This window comes from Procambarus clarkii, chromosome 1 (genome assembly GCF_040958095.1).
Source record: "Procambarus clarkii isolate CNS0578487 chromosome 1, FALCON_Pclarkii_2.0, whole genome shotgun sequence".
NCBI classification, from domain to species: domain Eukaryota; kingdom Metazoa; phylum Arthropoda; class Malacostraca; order Decapoda; family Cambaridae; genus Procambarus; species Procambarus clarkii.
The window spans coordinates 12,605,145-12,624,836 of NC_091150.1; the positions used below are offsets into that span (position 1 = coordinate 12,605,145).

At 32.8% G+C, this 19,692-nt stretch overlaps 1 pseudogene; it reads right to left on the minus strand.

The window, feature by feature from the left end:
- Positions 1 to 19,692, minus strand: part of LOC138359146 (ribonucleoside-diphosphate reductase subunit M2 B-like) — an 87,070-nt pseudogene that overhangs the window by 60,448 nt on the left and 6,930 nt on the right.

Here is a 19,692-nt window from a genome sequence, read left to right on the forward strand (position 1 = left end):
TTTATAACACCACTCTGTCTGATAATATCATATTCTACTTCAAAAATATCACCATCACTACTTTGCAGTTTTATGATTGAATAAGGAGGAGGAGGAGGAGGAGGAGGATGTGGTAGAGAGGAATAAGAACTTGTTGCCATTATTTATTTCAGTCTTTCTTGACTCAGTTGTAGAAGAGAAATACCCCAAATGAGGGATTTCATAAAATCTGAGGGTTGAAATGAATCCTGTTGTAGTTCTTGGTTGATCGGTAAATGCTTTCAGTGAAAGACTGCAATAGAAAATGTATTTTCATTAAGATGAGACTTGGGAAAATATTGAATGATATAATGAGAACCGAGAAGTTTTAAACTTGCTTCTTTATCATTAAGATATTTTTTACTTTTATTTACTAATTGATGTGGATCCCACTTACCCTTTAGATTTTTAGATTGAAGCTGAGAAGAAGGTATCACCAATATGGGTTCTAAGAGCAAAAAGAGAATAGATGACCAATGATAAGCTACTACTAAACCACTGTCAGCAAGACTGAAGATACTAATAGGGTGGGGTAAATTAAAAACAGGTGGTATTTTAGGTTTTAGCATTGTAGTTGCAATCCAACCTGGATTGGTAACAATTTCAGAAAAATTAGAAATCGAGGTTGGAATAACCCAAGTGCATGGCAAATCACTGGTGAAAAATGAGAAAGATACTAATCCTTTCTTTCTTTTCAAAGTATCATAACCTAAGAGCAAGAGTCCTGGTAATTGGCGTAGTCGGCATCTTCCTGCTATATATTCATTATGATTATGGTTTTTATCATTAGAGAGTGAATTATATATTTGGCTACAATATTTCAGAAACATGGTAACAATTTGATAAAATCCTTTATTGTCATGTAGTGGAAGGTAATAATGTTCATCAAATTTTGAATTATTCTCTGAGGAATTATTAATACTCCACGACCAACTTTCATAGGAAAAAGGCATATAACTGAAAGCACATACTTTTAAGGAATTAACTTCTTTTTGACATATAAACATTCTCTATTTTTTTAATATTTTTTTTATATTTCTGATCTTTAGGTAACAAAATAACAAATAAAACAGCTATATATTTTATTATGTTATATTTATAACAATTACAAAATGGGCTAAAAATAGAACATATAACTAACTACATACATAATGAATCAAGTAACCCTAAACAAAACCATGAACACTCTGACATTGTTTGTTTTTTAATATCCTTAACTATTTTCAAAATAATTATTTTTTCTTCTTCTGTATAATTAGCAAGTGTTTTTTTAGAGAACTTGGCTAAATTTCTAAGGGAAACAACATTTATTTGACCATTATATTTATGGTTACATTTATATACCATCTCATTAAGTAAACTCATATAAAGCCAAGAATTAGACATTTCTTGTTTAATACCATTTACAATTTGAGGATAATACTTAATCTCTTTTTTGTGGTCGTTTATAAATTGAAAACTGGATGCATGCCAAGACATTTTATGTAGATTCTGTAGTGTGTAAGCTAAAGATGCTACAAGTGATAATTTATTTAATTCACATGCACCAATAATATTGGGGTGTAAGAAAAAATAATCTAGTTCGTTACTCATCTTTTGATAAATTTCTTGGCATAGATGTCGTTGGTAACTTATCATTTCAAAATGTATTTGAATTTTGACTTTATTCCATAAAAAATGGGTAAATTCTTCAACCTTAATATAAACTTTTTTATCCGTTTCAATTGTTTGGTCTTTTATACGAAGAATAAATTTTAAATCAGCATTAATTATATATTTTTCATTAATGGCTTTTGTTAACAACAAATATTCAATTTCTTTTTGGACATAAGTTGGAATAAGTGGGGTAGCACATAACTCCCATACCATATCTCTAATACACATATCAAAATTGATCATTGAAGAATATTTGTTCATAAATCTATCCTTTAATTCTGGTGTAAGAAACATAGAAGTAAAATTATCTGTTTCAGAATTAGGTATTATTTCATATATTTCAACCATTTTTGTTACTTATTCTTCAGCTCCTCTTTGTGTTAATGGTTCATATACATACTTCTTTTATACTATATACTACTACCCATCTAATAATGTAAATCTCTATGACTTTCAAAATATCCAATTTCTCTCATAAAATAATTATCCCATATAATATTTAGGATCTTAATTCTTTTTTCTCTCTTTCCAAAATATACAATTTCTCATTTATATTATTCAATAACGTATTTATATTCTTAATGTTTTGTTCTCTATTACTTTCCATAACAATATCCAATCTTTCATTTATATAATTCAACCTCTTATTTAGGATATTAATTCTTCCGTCTACGATAGCAAATTGTCTTGATATAACTTTATCATGTAAACAACAACACCCAATATATTTTTCTTTTACTTGGATATTTTTGGGATTAATCTTTTCTATAAAATTTCCAGATTTTGGTTTAGCTTCTTCATTTACCTCTTGATTTTCTTCTTTAGAAAACGTCCGTTTTCGCTTCTTCCCACCTTCTTGGGACGTCTGTCGGTCTTCAATGGGGCCTCGTGTTCTTTTTAAGTTGGTTACACTTTTCCGGGGCTCTAGATTTTGTTCTTTAGAAGACTTCTTCCCGTCTTCTTGGGCCGTCTGTCGGTCTTCAATGGGGCCTCCTGTCCTTCTTAAGTTGGTTACACTTTTCCGGGGCTCTAGATTTTGTTCTTTAGAAGACTTCTTCCCGTCTGTCGGTCTTCAATGGGGCCTCCTGTCCTTCTTAAGTTGGTTACACTTTTCCGGGGCTCTAGATTTTGTACTTTAGAAGACTTCTTCCCGTCTTCTTGGGCCGTCTGTCGGTCTTCAATGGGGCCTCCTGTCCTTCTTAAGTTGGTTACACTTTTCCGGGGCTCTAGATTTTGTACTTTAGAAGACTTCTTCCCGTCTTCTTGGGCCGTCTGTCGGTCTTCAATGGGGCCTCCTGTCCTTCTTAAGTTGGTTACACTTTTCCGGGGCTCTAGATTTTGTTCTTTAGAAGACTTCTTCAAAACAAAGTTTTTTTTTCTTTAATTTGTCCATTTTCACATGTTTCTTCTGGAGGTGGTTATTATTTCATTCACCCGATGATTCTGGAAATGAAGCATTAATTTAAAAATATAATTTATATATTTTTCATCAACTATTATATAAGAACTTACAAAAGCTTATTTTTTATACAATATTATGGGTCTTCATTTCTTCAACAAATGTTTAACTTATACCAAGATAATGTTAACTGTTCAAAATGACAAAGAGCTAAATCAATATTTAAAGAAATTCTTTCCTTCAGGTCTTAGCCATTTAAAATATATTGGGATTGATGGTTCCGTTTTTTTCCATGCACATACCATAAAAGGGAAACAAGTTGGAACAATTGATATCAATGCTACAGCCCAAAAAGTATGTAATATAATTTGTGCCTATTGTGATATTGTCATGAATTTACTAAGTAACAATAACACCGATGATGATGATGATCATTTTTTTTTTTGAGATATATACAAGAGTTGTTACATTCTTGTACAGCCACTAGTACGCGCAGCGTTTCGGGGTATCATAATACCCCGAATCTATTATATCATATATAATAATATATTATATCATAATATATTATATCATAATTATTATATCATAATAATAATAATAATACTAATACTAATACTAATAATAAGGGAAGAACTTGTAATAATATGATAATACACTTTGTTATGGATGGAAAGTCTCTCTTTACAAAAAATCGTAGCAATCAACAAAAATCAAAAATCAATCAACAAAGTAATCCATCATTATTAAATTTATATTCAAATAATCACATAAAAGTTTTAACTAAAACTATAAAATTAATTAAATAATAAGTAATTATTTATTACCTGTTAAAAACCTTAAGACAATTATTGTATTGAGTAGTAATATTTGTTCCAAATTCATCCTGAGGATTGAAATTCACATATATTCTAGGCTTTATTACAATGGGTTGTCTATGCCGATTAATTATATGGGCATGTCTCTTTTCGCAACTTACATTTTTATAGTAACTGGGTAAAATATCATGAAGTTTACAAAAATTTAACTGGGATAGGTTGGTCGTATGAGAGAGAGAGTATTTTAATTGGGAATTATGAACAATAGCAGTTTTAAATAAACGTTTGGCTTCCATCCAATCAGATAAATTTGTAAATGTCCATAATATGATCTTGATTTTATCTTTAGCTTTAGGAACATATTTCCATTCATTACACCATACATCGTTAATCATTAGATTTGTTATTATATAATGCAAAATATCAATAATTAATCTTTCATTACACACAATGAAAACTGGACGTTGAATTATGGAAAAAAACATTGTGTTCAGTAGCAATGGTTTTAGCAGCAAACAATAGGCATTCAATCACCTCATAACCAGCAATAAAACCTGGCGAAGAGTACTGGTTGGAACATTTTTCTATAATTTTTTTATCATTCGAATTATATATGGCAAGTTTTACAATTCGACAATAATTTCCAGTTTTCTTGTTCTGCAGACTCATACCAACTCCCTTGTTAGATATGTAGAATATGCTTTCCTGATCATCTACAGGGATATTTACATTTGTCTCATGTAATGAATATTCAACATATATATACATATCATGGGCCATAAATGGAAGTTTAATTTTTTGTCTTTTCAATACATCTGCCATTTTAGGAAGATTGTGGTGGTGGGGAGGATTGGGATGTTTGCTGCTGTGGTGATGACTGAGAGGTGAATGGTAATTGGGTATTGGGAGATTGTGGTATATAAGGATTTTGATGAGTATGGGTGGGGTTGACAGTGGGAGGGGGAGGGGGAGGAGGAGAAGGATGAGGAGGAGGAGAAGAGGTAACAGCACTTGTTGGAGGAGGATGGGAATGATAATAACAGTAAGGAGAAGTGGGGGTATATTGACACTGACATTGATAATAAGAACTAGGGAATTGTTGATGGGGTGAATAATGGAATGAAGAGTGTGTATGTAGGGGCAGTTGGGTTGGTGGTGGTGGAGGTGGTTGTGCATATATTATGGGTGGGATTGTTTGTGCAGAATTTGTAAGATTTTTTAGTTTTTCATCAAATAATTTACTGATTTCTTCAGCCCTCTTTGTTGATTCTTTTAAATGAGTTTCTTCATTTAGATGCTGACAATTTTTAATGTAATCGTCAATTATATTTAAAATAACTTCATTCTCTACATTTTTAGTCCATTCTAAAGCTGGTCTGGCAGGGAAAACAGGAAGACTAATCAATAGTTGTGTCAAAGAATTAATAAGAGATTCTAGAGTTTCTTTGGTAACATAATTTAATGTATCATTATCTGTGAGAATGGGTAAATTTCCCGGAATTAACGGAGTATTTAAAAAATTTGTAATGTCATCAGTAGAATTGATAGGAAACTGTAAAGGGTTAGTAATCATATCATTCCCAACAACTTTAAAATTTATTAGATTATTAGAAGAACTATTCATGTTTTAGCATAAGATTTTTTAATATGATAAATAATATAAAAGGTATTTATTAAGACAATAAGTTATAATTATTCCAGCTGTCCTGAACTGAGCTCGGACCGGGGTATCTCATAATCATGGCAGATGATACTAAATCCACCCTTATTACATCTCCAATTGAATTAATAGACAGACTAGGAAAAGAAATTATTTATTATGCTGACAAATGTTTTTTGGACATACCCCAAGTTAAGATTTACAGTTTGTGTATGGGTTCCAATTGTGTGCAACTTAAGTATGATATTCGTCTAACTGCAAATGCGGTATCCCCTTGCTGGATATATGATCCAATGGAGCATGAGGATGAGGAATATGGTCATTTGGAATCTGAATTTTGCAATGCCCATATTATACTTCTTTGTAATCTAAGTGAATCAATACTAAATTCTATTTTGACAGGTTCTCTTACATTGAAAGATGTTAGAAAAACATTGCTTATATATAAGTTTGATGAGACTTTGTTGGATTTTGATGTTAGCCACATGGATGAAATAATTAAGGAACATCCCATTTCCTATAATCGAATTCCATATACCTATTTGGATTACTCATTCAATGGAACATCAATAAAAGAGGTTTGGGGAATACAAAACTCCCCTGAAAATATTTCTAAAGACCACCACCATAGAGAGTCATTGGTTTTGGATAAATACAAAACTATTGTCAGTTTGTTTAATAAACACGAAAACCGAGAGGGCACTTTGACAATTATTACTGGTTTAATGGCCTCAGGAAAATCGTCTCGACTTTTGCAACTTACTCAAACACATTGCAGAGAAAATAAAAATAAAACCATTTTGATTTTGCCTAGATATGTACAATTAAAACAAATAAAATGTCGATCAATAATTCCGACTGAAATCCAAATCCGGAGTGAAACTTACTTAGATTATAAAGACTATATTCTTCACTTTGATACTATTTTTATCGACGATGCTCATTTGTTTTATCCAGAAAATTTAACTGAATTTGTTCATGTATGTCAAGGTTGTGGAATCGATGTGATAATTGCAGGACTGAGTGTATCATCATTTAGAAATGATACATTTAAAGGTTTTGTTTTTTTAATGTCTCAGGCTAATAAAATAGAATTACAAACAACATCCTGCACTCTATGTAATTATCGTACAGCCAAGATATCATTTCGGTTTAATTGGCGTAAACCAAGTAATTTTGTGGGTGATCATCGTAAGTATTTAAGTGTGTGTTCTCCTTGTATGATTGAATTAGCCCCATACTTTCTATGTCTTGGAAAAAGTAATTTTGACCAAAGTGATTTGGATAAAATGTGTGGTACTATTTTATAATTATTTATATATGTTTCTAATATATATACAGTTTGAAAATTGTTATTATCAAATGACACATCCCAACATTAAAGAATTTATAAACTGGGTTAAAACAGATGGACATATATATATATATAAAAACAAAATAATTAAAATTAAGCATAAAAATGAACTCACTGTAGATCTTAAATATGATAAAGAAAATGGAATTTTCCTTGATGATGACGGTATAGTCTATTTCCCAGAAGTAAACAATGAAAATATTAATTCACAAATAATTAGAGTAAAAAGTAATCAGGTTCCATTATTTAGCCACCGTCCACAATTTATTTCACAAAAGAGAGAGAATGAAGATAATACTGAAATTCCTCCGAAAAGGCAGGAATCTTTATAATAAAGCTGATTATAACTGAAATAGTTTATCCAGATTCCATCTTTCAATATTAAATTTATCACACTCCAAATTTTGAAAAAAATTAAGTCCATTTTCCCCTTCAACTATTTTTGTTGATATTGTAAACAACATTTTGTTGTACATGTCGCTAATATATTGACCTCTAAATTTTACAATAAACATTAAATGACATAAACTATTGTAAATGTTTTTGTTGATGGACAGAATAGGATTATTTATCAGAATGTTAATTTTATCTTTACTCTTACAAATATACTTAAATGTTTGTATATTTTTGTTTTGAAACATTTTAAAAAAATTCACATCATCTCTAGTTACTACTTTTAAAGATGAAACACTAAAAATGTTATAAATATTGTAAAAATAATACATAGAAATACAATAAAGACTTAAAACATAAATGAAATATTTTAAAATAACGTTATTAATATTACTACTATTATCAACCAACATTTTCATTACATTTACAAAATATAATTTAATTATATTATCCTCTTCAAACATGAGGTAGCTATTTACAATCTTATTAAATCTCTTACTACTGAAGTTATTGATTTCTAAAAGATTATTAATATCAACATCATTTAGACTGATACTACTACTGATGCTACTATCACTATTATTAGATTCTTCCTGGTTTATAGGTCGAAATACTTCATTAAAATATATAGAAAGGGGAGGTGGCGTTGTTGGCTGTTTGTCATCTGATTGTCTTTCCATTTCTTCAATGTACTTTATTAATTCGTAGTCACAGGGGTATGTTTCCTGGCACGTGAGTCTATCTATAGTCACAGGGATATATTTATATTCCCTGGCCTGTGGGTATAGTAGTCACAGGGGAATTTTTGGGATTCCCTGGCGACGCAGTTATCGTAGTCAAGAGGGGTAGTGGGGCTGGGTGTTGGACCATGCACAGCGTGTGGCTCTAAAGAGATCAATGTGTTATGGGCCAAATCCAGTCGAGAGAGAGAGAGAGAGAGATTAAGTATTAACCACATACGTAATATATAATATACCTGGATGAGCAATAGGTTGCCGGGGGTCAATTAAATCATGATAATCAGGTGGAGCCACATTAGGTACAACCTCACCTGGGTTCCTAAATTGTCCACGTGTATCTAGTCGAACTATATGACCTGGTTGAGTGAGCATAGTTAAACCAAAATACCACCCCTCAGTTACTCCCAAGGGATTAAGGGTAGTAAGTTCATGCCAAATACTCTCTGAGTAAAAGCTGAATACAATTGGATGGCCCCAAATAGCATTAGATAGTCGACGATCGTCAGTCGTCTCATAAAAATGCTTGTCTTCATATCCAGGACTAACCGCTAATCGATAGATATATAGGGGATAAGTTTCTTGCCGGCGCCTATAATGATTAATCAATTTTGTCTTATGAACAACAGGCCACTCATCTCCTCGTTCATCATGTCTCAAACGCCATAGTTTTTGGTGTGGATCAGCTTTAATGTGACGATTCATCCAATCACAGGCATTTACCTTTGCTATTGCCGGTTGATCTATAATAAATTCAACATCACTTTTTAATGTTGATTTGGCTTTAGACATCAGGGGTTGGAAAAGGGGTTCGAGTTCATACTAAGTGTGCATTTGTAAAGGTTTGCCACCATTCTCTAGTGTATAGTAAGCCAAATCAACTCGATGAGGGTCCATTGTGTTATGACCAATTTTCACACAGGCATTACTAATCAAATTTTTTTCACGAAACAGGCCAACTAATGAAGGAATTAAAACCTCAACGTAACCACTGAAATAGTCACATGAGCAACCATATCCTTCTACATATTTATTAATTTCATTGTAATTATTTTCATTTAATGCGTCGTACACGCAAGGTGCCTTGGTATCAGATGGAACATTTGTTCTATATAAAGCGTTAGTAGTTGTGGTGGTCGTGGTGGTGGTGGTTATGTCTAGAGAGGAAGAATTATTATTAAGGTGAACATGGATACAAGAAGGTTCCATTCCTTCTAAATTCGGTACTGTTTCAGGAATAGAACATTCTACACATATGCCTTCTTTGACTGGATTAAATTTAGATATGTCTACAATATTCAGATCATGAATCCATCCAACTTTTTTGCATCCATTATCTATAGTAAGTTTGGACGTGGATTGATCACAATGTTTTCCACTAAATAATCCATGAGTTGTACATTCACATGTGAAATTGTAATCTTGCCATATTAATTTACCTAATGTGGTTGAACATACTGGAACTGTAGGTATTTTTAGGGGATTAGTAGGAGATATTTCAAACCAATATCCATCCTGCCAGGAGGCACTAGCTGGTAATATTTCATTACCTTCTTTAGAATATAAAGGATAAGGTAAAAATATACAACACTGATTTAGTTTCATACCTTCCCACACTTTACAGGCTTGATGATGATTGTCATCCTGATGATGTCCATATGTTGATAAAATTAATAATGGATTATTATCTAATGCATCATCATCGCTTTCAGCCTGATCAATATACCATTCTAATGACGATATATTTTTTAGTCTTGTTATACCATAGTGAAATAACTTTCTTTTTCTTTGTATCGCCTCACCTCCTATAATTATTGTACATATAAATAAGTAAATTATTATAAGAAAATAAATAATAGTAATCATTTTTATTTATTTCTTTTCATTGTCATATAATGTTCACGTGGTGAATCATAAATAGAATTCTCATTCATATATATAGTGGCTGAAGGTAGAGGATGAAAAGAAGGTGAAGAAGAAAAAGAAGAAGAAGGAGGAGGAGGAGGAGGGAGAGGGGGTAGAGGAGGATAGGGGGGAAGATTAGGGGGTAAAGGAGGATAGGGGGGGAAGATTAGGGGGTAATGAAAAGGATGACATTATTAATGGGGTGGATTCTGGTTGTGTATTACTACTAGTTGTTAAAGTCATAGTGTTAACTGGAGTTGTAGTTGTAGTAGTAGTAGTAGTAGTAGTAGTAGTAGTAGTAGTAGTAGTAGTAGTAGCATTACAATAGTGTTTATAACAATAATGAATTAAACATATAGTTATAATAATATATATATAATTAATATGGATATAAGGCATATACATAAAATAATAAAATATTGATTTATTATTGACAAATAATACACATCGATTAAATGCATGTGTGTATTGGGATTATTATTGTTCTCAATGATTTTTTTCAGGAAATTAGTAGATTGATGTGTATTTATTAGTATCTTATTTAGATGTGAAAATACCGTATTATAATTATAAAATAACCTTAATCCATCAGATGATGTTTCTGAAAAATTTGAAAAGGCATAGCATGCCCTACTCAATTCTAATAAACTAACACCCGGATATAATATATGTTGTTGATATAAGCGATGACTAATATTACCACCACATAATATGTTTAATTTTAAGATATTATTAATAGAATAAATCCAAATTCCAGGTACAATACGTATAAATATAGGATTGAATTTTTGTGTTAATTTATAATTACATAATTCTAAAATAGCCTCATCAGATTGATTAAAAGCAGCACTAATACAATTGTGAGATTTGTGTGAATTTAAATTAAAATATGAAAAACTAATGATGACTAAGGTACTATTAATAACATCAAAGTTTTCCTTTGACATTACCATATACCAATATTCACTTTCAATTTGTAATAACGTTAAGTACTTGTTATCTTCAACTTCTAAAGATGCACTCCATTTTTCGTTAATATTTGTATAAACTGGTATTACTGAATACAAAAATCCATGATTAGGTGGATTATTGGTGGTAACTATGGCAAAATAAACTACTAATATAAACCTGTTATCAGTATAATATACTGACACCCGGCAGAGTTTATAATAAATTGACATTAAATCATCAATTGATGAATCATTAAAGATCAATTTTTTTCGATTTCGAATCTGAATTAAGTCCTTTTCAAATGGTAAACGATTGAAAATATATCTTGAGAGTATTTATGGTACTATGTATAAAACTGATATATACACACAATTCTCTACGATTTAATTCTGTTTTGTTAATTGAATTTAACATTTCAATTGTTTCCTTGAAAAAAATAATTTGTTCAGAAATAATTTCTTTATGTGGATATTTCCATACAAAATGATCATTGGATATTATTGTATCAGAATTTTTTAAAAATTTATATTTTTTATAAGTTCTTGTTGTCGATTAATAATTCGAATAAGTTTATAAATTCCATTAAATGTTTCAAAAGGACATTTTTGCTTACAACTATTCAAATGAGTTAAAAATTGATTGAAAATGTTTTCATAAATTGTAAAGTTGAAGCTATAGAACAATCTTTCCTGTGAATCTACTAACAGTGTTTTATATTGGCGGGCAAAAACAACACCAGGTTTGATAATAACTTCAAGTTCATTACTATCCACACTCCCTGATGCTATTAAAATTATTATGAATGTTAACATTTTTTTAAACAAAATTTTAAGTTTTTTTTTACATAAAAAAATGGATACGAATTTTAACTGGCATAAAAAACCATCAAATGTTTTTGTAGCCTCTCCACCTAGTTCACAAATCGTATTTCAGTATAAAGACGAAGATGATGTCCATAAAAAAACATGTACACTTTCAATTAAAGAAATACTCAACACTCCTGGAGGGGATGTAATTATAACTTGGGCCAATCGTAAATACAGTAGTGACCTATTCAAACTAAAATTAAATTCATTAACTTCTTTGGAATCAACTTTTACGGAACACAAACAAAAGGAAGAAGATACACGTATTGTGGGATGTCTTCCAGTGGTTCTTCTAGATATATCTACAACAGAAAATAATCTTATTCTAGATCCCAGTAGATTAACTAATTGGTTTATTCAAATCATAAGTCGAGTGATCCCCATTGAAACTATCCTTCCACCAGAATTAGTCAGGGAAGTTAACATGACGTTTTATATACGTGATACTAACATTTTTCTTCCTAGACATGGTGTGATGACTAACATTCCAGATCTTATATTTTCCGCTCTCAATACACTGGAAACTGAAAATATATGGGAATTAGGCGATAATGGAGAAAAATTAAGCCATGAATTGCTATCAATATCATGTATATTTAAACTCTTGATTCCCAAATTACAAAGTATATTTATTTCTTCACACAGAAAAAGAAATATTTCTGGTAAGATAAAAAGTGGAAAATTCAAAATGTCTCCTGAATTCCAAAAAATACTTCATGAAAATAATTTATTAAATAAAATTGAAAAGTGGTCAGAAAATTCTCTTAAATTTATATCTGACAAACTTCGTGAATATTCCGTATTTTTTCTAAATAAACTGGGCGATGTAAATGATACAAATATATGGGCAGTTAAAGAATTTATAAATGTTGCTCAAAAATCTGAAACCATCCCAATCTATTTTAATGAAAATATTACTTTCCGCATTATGATTCATGCCATTGGTGAAATATTTCATTCTCTCTTTACAGATATATTGCCAAACGAGTCAATGAAATCAGCAATTCATGGCGCACTATATCACACGGTTTATCTCCATGATTTAAAACTATTGGATACTTTTAAAAAATATTTATATATTCCTATTTTATATCGCCTAATATATTCTTGCTATAAAATTAATTCACCATTCATAAAACCATCACTTGCATATTTATCTGAGAACCATAGTGATATATATCACAGTCTATTAGAATATCAAAATAAAAATCCTTTATGGCAAGGAAATGAGAACACTGACCTGATCGCGTGGATGGAGATCAACTGTGAATCAAGTGTGGATCGGCTCTGTCTCATTGCCTCACAGAGCGAGAAATATCTGAATGATGAAAAGTTTATGGATGCTTTATATTGGACAGTTTATGACATATGAGGACAAGCTTTAGACTATTATATAATTTTCCTCCTAATTGTATATAAAAATAGCTTATCCCTTAGAAATATAAAGTTAGGCAATACCATGAGCAAAGAAAATAAAACACTAAACTGTAAAAATCTAGTTTCTCCTTTTTTCTGTATATTTGTATGTTTTTATGATTATATACAAAATATTCCACCTCATCTCATTACGGTGGATATATTAAATAGTTCCGAATTTGGAGAATTACCACAGTACCGTCACATTATCATTACAGCATTAAGCGACTTTTTTAAGGGAAACGAAGATATATTTTCGTCACTATTAAAAGATTAAAACACAAATTTAAAAAATAATTCACAAGCACAAAAATATTGGGATGACATTAACAACCCATACCCACAGTTTCACTGAAAAAAAACAAACACTCTGGTATAATATATAAAAAAAAAAAAAATCTGTTATGGTAAGGAAATGAGAACACTGACCTGGTCGCGTGTGGAGAGCAACTGTGAAGAATGTGTGGAGGGGCTCTGTCTTGTATATAGCCTGACAGGAAACTGTTATCATCTCATTGAATCCCGTTTTCTATTTGAGTCCTCCTCTCTCTCTCTCTCTCTCTCTCTCTCTCTCTCTCTCTCTCTCTCTCTCTCTCTCTCTCTCTCTCTCTCTCTCTCTCTCTCTCTCTCTCTCTCTCTCTCTCTCTCTCTCTCTCTCTCTCTCTCTCTCTCTCTCTCTCTCTCTCTCTCTCATTCACTCTCTCTTTCTCATTCACTCTCTCTTTCTCATTCACTCTCTCTTTCTCATTCACTCTCTCTTTCTCATTCACTCTCTCTCTCTCTCTCTAAAATCTTAAGGCTGCTTGGTGACCAAGTTGACCTTGTGGATACGTTCATGGCCCGACTCAATGACGAGGCCGAGGACACAGTGGAGAGTCTACCATTACCTCCTGCCACATCTGCCCAAGGCATGGGTACCACCTTGAGTGAACTACAAAAGGCTGACCCTAGTCTTGTAGAATGTCATATGTCATATGTCATATGACTTAGCTCTCTCTAAAGAGGAAATTGAGGATGCAGCCACTGGTTATTACTACAATGATCAGATTTTGAGCTTCAGGATGGCCATAATGAGGTGGAATGTAAGCTGTTAGCTAAAAATATTAATGACCTAGTTCCATTTGATAGAATTAAATTTAATATCAATGTGGAAAGTGATTAGTAATAAGAAGGAAAAGAGGACGAGGATAAGGAGGGAAAGGATGAGAAGTCAGGATTGTGTTGGGACCTTCAGTGAGTGGTCCACACTTGATTAGTGTAAAACAGCTAATAATAATGTAATGATATAAATTGTCGTTTCCCCAAATCTCAAAGTGCTGAATCTGTATTATATATATATATATATATATATATATATATATATATATATATATATATATATATATATATATATATATATATATATATATATATATATAATAAGAAACCAAGACTATTTTTTTTCTAAATATGAGCTTCAAAAAGGGAGGAAGATATGATGGATTTTTTCTAGTTAATAATTTAATAAAGTCTCAAGCAATTACAGCCCCTTCTATTCTACAATTTGCTGCTGCCAATTATGGTTTAGATGATTGTCTAGGTACTCGACTGCTTTTAGAAAAAAGACAAGGATTTGGTGGAAACAAATGTATAGAAAAATTTAATCTAGGAAAATATATATACCAGTCTTATCAAGAGGTCAATGAATTGGTAATTGAATTCGGCATTGGTTTAAACTATTCCCTTAACTTTAATAATAATAATAATGATAATAGGGTAAATCAACAACAATCGATTGCCATATATGCTGAAACCCAGAAAGAATGGCTTATTGCAGCTCTTGGATGCCTTAGACAACGGGCATTTGTCGTCAGTCTTCCAACAAACTTGCCCCCCAAAACAATTATCAATTCTCTTTTGGAAACAGAAATTCGAATTATTATTACCTCTTGTGGACCGTTATTAGCTAAACTCCAAAAGGAAATTTTACCTACTTGTCCTCAAATAGATTATGTCATTATCTTAGATGATCATATCAATAAAATAGGACCAACAGTTTCACCATATAAAACGAGTGACAATTTTAACATAATTTCATATTATAGTTTAATATTTGCCGGCAATGAAAATGAGGATATATGTAAGGATAACATTAAATATATTGATGAGAGTGATGTGGCATTTATCATGTATACCTGTGGTACTATTGACGAACCTAAAGGAGTGAAGTTAACTCATGGTAATATTTTCTCTGCGGTATCAGCATTTTGTATTCGTGCTGATTATCGACAATTGGGGAACTTATACTTAGCATATCTTCCATTGGCTTATGTCACAGAATTAATAATTGAATTATCTTGTATTGCTATGAATATTACAATTGCCTATTCCTCACCCTCTACATTAACATAAGAACATAAGAACAAAGGTAACTGCAGAAGGCCTATTGGCCCATACGAGGCAGCTCCTATTCTATAACCACCCAATCCCACTCATATACTTGTCCAACCCGCGCTTGAAACAACCGAGGGACCCCACCACCACCACGTTACGCGGCAATTGGTTCCACAAATCAACAACCCTGTTACTGAACCAGTATTTACCCAAGTCTTTCCTAAATCTAAACTTATCCAATTTATACCCATTGTTTCGTGTTCTGTCCTGTGTTGATACTTTTAATACCCTATTAATATCCCCCTTGTTATGTCCATTCACCCACTTGTAAACCTCTATCATGTCGCCCCTAACTCTTCGCCTTTCCAGTGAATGCAACTTAAGCTTTGTTAATCTTTCTTCATATGAAAGATTTCTAATTTGGGGAATTAACTTAGTCATCCTACGCTGGACATGTTCAAGTGAATAAATATCCATTCTATAATATGGCGACCAAAACTGAACTGCATAATCTAAATGGGGCCTAACTAGAGCAAGATATAGCTTGAGAACCACACCAGGTGTCTTGTTACTAACGCTGCGATTAATAAATCCAAGTGTCCGATTTGCCTTATTACGAACATTTATGCATTGATCCTTTTGTTTTAAATTCTTACTAATCATAACTCCCAGATCCCTTTCGCAATCCGACTTCGCAATCACAACACCATCTAGCTCGTATCTTGTAACTCTATCATCATTACCTAACCTCAGAACTTTACATTTATCAGCATTAAACTGCATCTGCCAATCCTTTGACCATTTCAAAACCCTATCTAGATCAACTTGAAGTGATAGTGAGTCCTCCTCCGAATTAATTTCCCTACCGATTTTCGTATCATCGGCAAATTTGCAAATGTTGCTACTCAAACCTGAATCTAAATCATTTATATATATTATAAACAACAGAGGTCCCAGGACAGAGCCTTGAGGCACTCCACTTACAACATTTTCCCACTCTGACTTGATTCCATTTATACTAACTCTCTGTTTCCTTTGGTATAGCCATGCCATGTCAGTGTTGTTATATTATCATAGCAATATGGAAGTTGTAGTGAAGGACCTGGTGACTCTAGTGGGAGCCCTGAGGACAGAGTTGGACTCTCTGCGGGAGGAGGTGCGTCAGCTTAAAAAACAACGAGAAGTAACGAAGGAGGAGACCAGCAGTAAAGGGACCTCGTCTTGGAGAGTTGCGAAAGACAGGGGCCTTAAGAAGACTTTGATAAAGCCGCCTTCAAACGCCATAGCAACTTCAAATTCATTTGACGTTTTGGAGGACGAGTGCTGTGGAGAGACTGTGGATCGCGCAAAAGGGAAAGCAACGAAGAGAAAGGAAGCGCAGGCCCCTCAGAAAGTAAAGGAAGTACCTAAGCAAACATTAGTTGTGGGAGATTCCCAGATAAGGTATTTGGATAGAACGTTTTGTGCTAGAGATAGGGGGAACAGGTTAAGGGTTTGCTATCCCGGAGCTGGCATTGGTGATATTATAAACAACATGAATGATATTATGGCTGGTAATGGGAACAATCCCATTATTTGCATTAGCGTGGGAGGAAATGATGTTGGTCGAGTCAGGAGTGAGGAACTGATTCAGAGGTATAAAACAGCCATAGAGTTAGTTAGGAGCAAGGGAGGAATCCCGATCATATGTGGCATTCTTCCAAGAAAGGGAGTGGGAAATGAATGGATATCGAGGGCACTTGGTGTCAATTGCCGGCTGGAAAGATATTGCAAATCAAATACAATATCTTTCATAGACAACTGGGAACATTTCTATGGAAGAAATGAAATGTATGCTCGTGATGGGGTGCATCTATCGAGAGCTGGGGTTGTTGCTGTTGCGAACTCGCTAGAAGAAGTGGTTAGAGGTGTTTGTTTGGGTTTAAACTGTTAGTAGATAGAGGTATGGGAATTGATTTGGAGGAAGGAGGTAATAAAAGTATGTGTTTGTGGGAGAAAGGAATTGCCAAAACGATCAGGGAAAGAGAAGGTCCGCAAAATAACAATTCACTTAGTGTATATTACACTAACAGTAGAAGTCTAAGAAATAAAATTAACGAATTAAATGCTCTTGTCTGTACAGAAAAAATAGATATTATTGCACTTACCGAAACGTGGATGAATGTAGAAAATAGAGAACTATTAGCTGAATATCAAATATATGGATTTAAACTATTTCACACAGATAGATATATTAGACGAGGAGGTGGAGTAGCCATATATGTTAGGGACAATTTGAAATGTAGTCTCAAAGAGGGAATCAAAACAGAGCCACACACAGAAACTATTTGGATTGAAATAAACGAAAAAGCTAATAATATTATAATGGGAGTAATATATAGGCCACCAAATTTAGACAGAATGGAAGCAAAGCATCTATGGGATGAAATATCTAGAGCATCTAGATCTAACAGTATTTATGTCATGGGTGACTTTAATTTTAGCGGAATAAACTGGTTGAACAAAACAGGGAATAGTGAAGCAGAAGATTTTCTAGAATTAATTGACGATTGCTTTCTTACGCAACACATTAAGGAACCAACACGGGAAAATAATATTTTAGATTTAGTGTTAACTAACAGGGAAACGCAAATTAATGACATCGAAATAGGGAGTGAGCTAGGGAGCAGTGATCACAAAGAAATCAGATTTAGCATAGAATGGAATAGACCAGTAGGAGAAAATTCTGTTAAAGTGCCAGATTTTCGAAAAGCTGATTTTAATAGCCTAAGAAATTTTTTGGGTCAAATTGATTGGAAAGGCTTGGGTATGGGGTGTGGGCCGGTCTTGGAGCGAGACATGAACCCAGCGATAGGTGACTTAAATGGGTATTTCGATGTGGATTCAATATATAACTTATTTAAGAATATTCTAAACAAAGCACAGGAACGTAGTATACCATACAAATTGAATAGATCGTATACTAATGACCCAAAGTGGATAACAAAGAATTTGAAGAACCTTATAGGTAATAAGAGAACTTGGTACAAAAGGATTAAAAATGGGGAGGTCACTTTAGAACAGGAATTCGTACAACTGGTTAGAAATGTTAAAAAAGAGATAAGGAAAGCAAAAAGAAACTATGAAGTTCGCATAGCAGGGCAAGCAAAGACAAATCCTAAAGGGTTTTTTCAGTTATATCGTACTAAGACTAGGGAAAGGATAGGTCCATTAAAAACTGAGACAGGTCAAATAACAGATAGTGATGAAGAGATGAGTAGTATTTTTAATAAATATTTTGTATCTGTATTTACTAAAGAGGAACTTAACAATATGCCTTCAGCCGAACAAGTCTATGTGGGTGGGGACGAGGACAGGTTGACGAGTTTAGCAGTTACCAGGGAGGATGTTCTTAAACAAATAGTAAAACTCAAACCAAACAAATCCCCAGGGCCGGATGAAGTGTTTGCTAGGGTGCTTAAAGAATGCAAAGAGGAGCTTTGTGACCCACTGTCAACCATATTTAATAAATCAATAGAGTCAGGCAGAGTGCCAGAGTTTTGGAAAGTTGCTAATGTGATACCAGTTTTTAAGAAAGGAGATAGATCACTTGCGTCTAACTATCGACCAATTAGCCTAACGTCTATTGTGGGAAAGTTACTCGAATCTATAATAGCAAATAAAATTCGTCTTCATCTTGAAAAACATAAATTAATAATTGAGTCGCAACATGGTTTTATAAATGGCCGTTCATGTTTAACAAATTTGTTATCTTTTTATTCTAGCATTGTTGAGGCAGTTGATAGTGGTAAGGATTGCGATGTTGTATACCTTGACTTTAGCAAAGCTTTTGATACAGTGCCACATGAAAGACTGATTAAAAAAATAGAGTCTCATGGTATTGGGGGTGCTATATTAAGCTGGATTAGGGCATGGCTATACCAAAGGAAACAGAGAGTTAGTATAAATGGAATCAAGTCAGAGTGGGAAAATGTTGTAAGTGGAGTGCCTCAAGGCTCTGTCCTGGGACCTCTGTTGTTTATAATATATATAAATGATTTAGATTCAGGTTTGAGTAGCAACATTTGCAAATTTGCCGATGATACGAAAATCGGTAGGGAAATTAATTCGGAGGAGGACTCACTATCACTTCAAGTTGATCTAGATAGG